We start from the raw sequence: 7,395 nt of genomic DNA on the forward strand, positions 1-7,395 counted from the left end.
AATTGCATTGACACCCTGGAAGGTTTGTATTTATTATAGTTCTTTCTTACATTTTAAAAATTATATCTCATTCCTAAAATTTAAAATTTCATTACAAATTGTTTCTTCTAGTAATTTAATTTTTTAAATATCAATTTTACCTTTACTAGGTAAATTACATAGACATCTCTCACATTTTAGAAATTACAATCCCCTTCTCTAATGTTTAAAGTAGCATTAACAATTGTCCCTTTGGTTAGTATTAGTTGAAAAAAAAAAATTCATTGAAACAAAAATTATTTGAAAAAAATTTGTTAGTCAAAATTTTAAATTTCTGTTTAAAAACTAACGTAAACTCATGTTTTGAATTTACGTTTTTTTCTCAAATTTACAAACTAAGACAACCATTTATAAACCAAAAAAATTATCAAATAAATTTTCATGACATTTTTTAAAATTTTTGTAGATATAAATTGAAAACTGAAAACGAAATGGTTACCAAACAAGTTTCAGATGGTAAAAATGTCGTAAAATTAATAAATACTTAAATAAATTACCAACGTAATAAATGACTTATCAAAAAAAAATTAGGCAATGTATAGTTTGATTTTTAGAATTTTTTTTAAAAAATTAAAAATTAATTTGGTTAAGAAATAAAAAATAATTATCATTTTCATATAATTTTTATCTTTCGAGTGTAATAAGCATAAACCTCAAGGGGTGTCAGTTTAATTTTTATCTTACGTCATTTTTTAAACAGAAATTTACAAATTTGGCTAACACAATTTTTTTTCAATTATTTTTTTTCAAATAATTTTTTCCAATTAATTTTTTTTTAATGAAATTTTTTATTTTTTTTTCAATTAATACTAACTAAAATGTGAGGGGTGTTAAAAACTGGTATTTAAAAAATTAAATTGCTAGAGGGAGCAATCTGTAATGAAACTTTAAACCTCAGGAAAGGGACATAATTTTCAAAAGGTGAGAGAAAACTGTAATAAATACAAACCTTAGGAGGTGTCAATGTAATTTACCCAATTTTAAATCTTTGGGAGGGGATTGTCAATGTAAATACAAACTTTAGGATGGGCAATTGGTAATGCTACTTTAAATCTTAAGGAGGGGATTGTAATTTCTAAAATGTGAGGGATGTCAATGTAATTTACCCAATGAAGGCAAAATTAGTATTCAAAAAAATTAAATTATTGGAGGGAGCAATCTGTAATGAAACTTTAAACCTCAGAGAATGGGATGTAATTTCCAAAAGGTGATGGAGGAACTGTAATAAACATAAACTTGGTGTCAATGTAATTTACCCATTAAAATTTAATATATTATTAAAACTAATTTTTAATCATAAAAAATTAAATATTTCAAATATTTTTTACTAATGGGATGATGTAATAATAGATTGTTTTATCCTTTTTTTTTAATGAGATTTAAGAAAATTTATGTAATTTTTATTTAGAAAAACACTTAATTTTAATGTATAATATAAATATAAATTTATATATCATATATGTAAAAAGGGTTTTTAATGACAAATTTGGCAAGAGTTCTAATATCTCAAACTAAAATTTTTTATTTTTTATTTTAAATAATTAAAAAAATTGTATTGGTTAATTCTCATTCAAGTAAAAAATAAAATATATAAATAATATTCCTTAATTTACAACTTTTAAATGTAAAGTATATTAAATAAAAAAATAAAAAAATATTCAAATTCATTTTAAAATTTAAATTTAAGGGGTACTAAATATGAAAAGCAATCTATTTGTAACTTAAATTTAAAATTATAATGATTTAGCTCATAATGTATAAGTTACAAATAATAATTTATCCCATGATTTATTTATATATATATATTTATTATAACTACAAAACATTGTTATCTTTATAAGACTGTAAGTTGTAATTCTTTTTTCTTATTTTTTGATTTTGTTTAATTTTGATTAATATGAGTCACAATATGATTGGTTTATAAATTAATTTTATATTCTTAAAATTAAATTTTAACTTTGGATTCTTCCTTAAATTGTATTACTATAATTGAAATGAGATCAATATTCATTCATTAAATTATGCATCCTGTATTGAATTACAAAATAAATTTTAAATTTTTCTTCAAATTATGTTACTGTAATTATAATGAAATCAATATTTAGGGATATCATACTGATGTGTCATAATATTATTGATTTGAGTATAATATGTTATTAAATATACATGTTCAAATTATTATTCATTATTAAAAGTTTGTATTTTTATTTTTTGCCTTCTTTGGTTTTAAATTTTATAAAAAAAATAAAAATTAGATCCTTCTAAATTACAAGGACTTGAACAATAAAAAATTTTAATACAAAACATTTTTTAACAAAAGACAAAAATATTAAGAAAATGAATGATTTTTTTAGCATTTACCAAACATGGTAGATTTTTTTTTTTTTATCTCAATTGTCAATTAAACAAAATGGAGGTTATACGTGATAATTTATTGTTCATGACTTTTTAACACTTGCTAAACATGGTGAATCCTATTAATTTTGTTTTTAATCTCAATTGTCAATTAAATAAATTAAAATAAAAAGTAAATATATTTTTTGGCTAAAATTGTTAAAAAGTGACTTGCTAAATCAACATGAGGGTTATAGGTGATAATTTATTATTCATCTAGAAATTTCAGATTAAATGAGAATATATACCATTCTAAATATTTTTCTTACCTTTTTTTTTTATTCAGATACTTTTATTTTATAAGAAATTTATTTTTATTCCATTTAAACATTTTGTTGTAATTTTTAAATTAAAAATAATTTATGAAAAATCATATTAAATTTTTTTTTCCATTATAAAATATAATTTTTTTAATATCAACTTATTCGATGATCCATTTCTAAAAGGCGTATTTTTAAACATTTTCAAAAAAAAAAAAATCTATTGAAAAAGCTTAAGCATATTGCTTTTGCTTTTGTTCATTAGTATTAAAATTTTAATTAATTTTATTTATTATTTTAAAAAATAAAGTAGCAATAATTTTATATATTTATATATACAATTTTGTTTCCGTTGCTTAGTTATTTTTGGTGTCTTCGCCTAAGTATACTTAAATTTAATTCAAATTTTTAAATTTCTACATAAGTACTCACCGAATTGAAATTATGTTGCCCGATGTTCATAAAATTGCAAGCTTGACTCGAGTCGTTTGAGTTGAGCTTGAACAAGTTTGTAAATATTAGATAATTAAATTTGTGACAAATTAAAAATTAATACATAAATTGTGGTAAAATTGTGGAACTTCAATGGTAGGTTTCAATAGTTTTTGTTTTCATAGTTTGCATGCAAAAATCTAACTATTTATATTATTTCATATAAAAATATGTTTTTAATTTTTTCACATCCCATGCATGACACGGATTTACCACTAGTTTAATATAATATAAATCATACTTTTTAATTCATAATTTTAAATTCTATATTTCATAATAAAATTTCAAAGTTTGTAACATTATTGTTTGTTTTTTATTTATAACATTGATGTTTGTTTATTATTTGATAATTTCAAATTTTTGTTCAAAAAATAAAAAATAAAAAGTAGGTAGGATTGAATAGTTTTTAGAGTAAATTTGTGATAAATTCAATTTAGAGAGTGCCTAAGGCATTAAGTTCAATGAATTTTTTTTTTATTGGTGAAATATCTACCATTTGTAAAATAATTTGATGAAAAGTACTTTTGTTAGTTTTGAAAGACATTTTATTTATAATTTTATCGCTTAATTTAACTGTCAACTTTTTTTTGTCTATTGACTTTTGTTGACTACCTGTTCAAAAAATCTCCCTATCTGTTCAAATTTTTTGCACTTATCTGTTCAAATATCTGTCCAAATTTTATTATCTATTATATTTTTTCACTTATCTGTTTAAATTTTTTTATCTATTCAAATTTTAAACATTTTTTTTTTGATCGGCAAATGTTAGTTGTTAATTGTTAGATTAGTACCTATGGGAGAAAATCTCCCCACACTTGGCAAAGCACCCAAGTGCTTGCACTCCCTTAATTCAACCTCCCTAAGAAGAATTGAACTCATGACCTCCTTGGGACTAAGCCCTGATGTCACGATCCAAACCCGCCCCTATAGGTTAGCACCGTAACCGGCCAGTAATCCGTGAATTACCAAAGGCCTCTGAACAGATTAACAAATATTAAGGGGGCTGCGGAAGCAATAATATAAAATATACAAGATCCAATGAGCTGTGATAATGTACATGGGACAGAACATGTTAAAACTTATTTATAGATATATAAGCATGCCAGTCCAGATACACAATATTTACAGAAGTGAACTTCTCAAGATCTGACTTTACAAATAGTTACAGAGACTAGCAAGAAATACAAAAATAGCCTTGGCGTTAGACTTCGATCGGAACCTCCTCGGGAGGCACAACGGTTGGCTGACAAAAACAGTACAAAAGGCCGTCAACTCTGGCCCTGGTCATATGCCGGCTCACCTACATACATAATATAACCTGTGAGCGAAAGCCCAGTGAATAATAACAGAGTAAAAGGTTATATGAATGATGTCCATCACAAGTTAGAATCCAGTATTTAAATTAGAACATAATCAGACTTCGAACAGAAACAGATTCATATACATTTCATATTCAGATTTTGCATAAGATCATACGTGGTACACCCATTAGCTATAAGATCAGATTGGTCCAGAGACCCACATATATAGTTGGTACCAATGAGCACAAAGGTCCATAACTTGCGCGCAAGTAGCCATGGTATTATTACCCCCAAGCAAGGGCCACGTGCAGATTGGCCGCGGTATTGTTACCCCCGGGCGAGGGCCACATACAGATTGGCCACGGTATCGTTACCCCCCGACGAAGGCCACGTGAACTAAGGGTGCCACAATTACTTTTCAGAAAATTAGACATAATTTGTAAGATAACATTTCAGAAAGCAGATCATACAATACCAATCGGAAAATACTTAAGTTGAACATAACTTTACAGAGTTATTACTCACAGTGGGCTTGGAGACAGACATACAGAGCAGATCAATCAGACAGGACGTGGCACGTGACCTACACGACACATAACAGATACACACTTGAAACGCACGCTCTAATTGTACAAAACTTATCTCGTTGGCTCTTAGTGTGTTTCTAATCTCTTACCCTCACTATATAGTCTTAAACATGACCTAGGAATGCCTATGATGGAATGAGGATGCAAAGATGTGCTTTATACACTTTTCAAAATTTTGCTGAAACAGGGGTCCCGCTTGAGCGTGGCCTTCTACGCTCGAGCGGACATGCAGACAAAAGGAATCCCCTCGAGCGTGGATTACTCCGCTCAAGCGGATTGCAAGTTACAGTAAAAGTACTAGATGCATGAAATTCACGCTCGACGAGCGCTCGATACCCGCTCGAGCGTGAAACACAAGTCCTTGCTCGAGCGTGCATTACCCTGCTCGAGCGGACTGTAAACACAGGCAAAGTATTGGATACGCGAAATTCCTGCTCGAGCGTCATTTTACCCGCTCAAGCGTACTGCATGAACTCAGTATGTACGCTCGAGCATGGAGTTTCCCGCTCGAGCGTGAGTCCAAAATCTGAAATTTCCAGATTTGAACCTCAAGCTCAAAACTCAACTACAATGCATCAAATTCAATCATTTTGGGCTAATTTTCTGGAAAACTCTTGTAAACTCATAGTATGACATGTTTTGAAGATCAATTTGAGAAATCAAAGCCCAAAGGTAGTTCAATTAAACACAATTTTCAAATATACTTCAAGAACATGAAGAACAATGCAAATTCAACACATGCATGGATTCCTTGAAACTCCAAAGTTCTAAAACAAAATCAAATGCAAGATTTAACTTCAAAACATGGTGAGTTCATGGACTATAACAAAAATGTGGACATGCATGCAATAATTTCTATGAAAACAACCTCAAACTTCATGATATACACATGCATGCAAGAATTCCTACTCAATTCAACATTTAGAACCAAAACTTGACTCTAAACTCTAGTTCACTATGAACCATGCAAGAAGTAGCTCAGAATTACAATGGAGAAGATGAATTCTCTACCTTATGTCTTCAATTTCAAGTGTGGGAGCTTAAACATGCAAAGCTTCTTCAATTCTCCTAAGTTCCAAGCCAAATCTCTTGTTGAAGCTAAGTTTCTCTCACTCTCCCTCTAACCCACGGTTTGGACAAGATAAATGGCTAAGGAGAGGTGTGTCTAAGTGTAATGAAGTTGGTCAACAAACAAGTCACTAAGTGGAATTTGTGTATTAACTCAAAAAAGTATAAATTAATATGATTTAATCTAATTTAATCATACCAAAACACATTTCAACTAAATTTACCATAAATTCACATAAAATCTAACTACCATAAAACGTTAATCAATTTTGGAATCGGGCGCCGATAAGGCTTTCAATTCGCAGTTTAAAGTCAAAGACATGAACAGATCATTTTATGGCAAACAGATAGAAATACATAAATAATGCAATACACATGCAGATTAAATCCCAAATCCTTCCTAAATTATTGTTAGGCATAATTAAGCACGAATTACGTTAATCAGGGGTCGGGGTTATTATATCTAAGAAAGGCATAGTGGCCAACTAGGCTAAGTCTAGTTGGTTTATTCAAATTTTAGTATCTTTCTTTCTCCAGGCGATGAAATCTATTTTTTATCTGTTTATTTACAATCTATTTTTCAACAACAACAATAACAACAAAACTCCTAAAAATCATCTACAATATTATTTTTTTCATATTAAAAAAATGTATTCATTATCACATCTAGAATTGGAAATCACGAAACCCTAACCTAGAACTGATAAATCTAGTGAAAAAAAACTCCAAACTGTTTCGTCATCGTTCATGATCATCAACAATAACAACAACAACTATCTGTTTAAATTTTTCAAAAAAATAAAAAATAAAAATCTGAGCTAGAAAACATAAATACTACTACTCGTTGCGGTAGCAGATCCTCTACACAGCAGCGCATAGTTACAAAGCGATGGCAGCAAACCTCCGAGATTACAGCAAGATCGTCATCACGAGATCTTATATATATATATATATATATATATAAATCATATAGAACACACACACACACATATATATACATAATATAGAACACATATCTATAGGGGTGTTTGGCGAAAGCTTTTTTTGTCTTTTTGAGCTAAAATTCACAAAATGACAAAATAGGTTAAAATAGCCAATAAGACAAAATGTCACACTAAATCCATAATCATTTCAATTTTTCTCTTACAAACATCACATCAAACTACAAAAAAATCCAACTATTTTCCCAAATACAAAAATTTTAGTTTACTAAAATAGTCAAAAACTAAAATAGCCTACTAAAATAACAACTTC

Source organism: Camellia sinensis, chromosome 12 (genome assembly GCF_055761805.1).
Source record: "Camellia sinensis isolate YWXY chromosome 12, ASM5576180v1, whole genome shotgun sequence".
In the NCBI taxonomy this organism is placed as follows: Eukaryota; Viridiplantae; Streptophyta; class Magnoliopsida; order Ericales; family Theaceae; genus Camellia; species Camellia sinensis.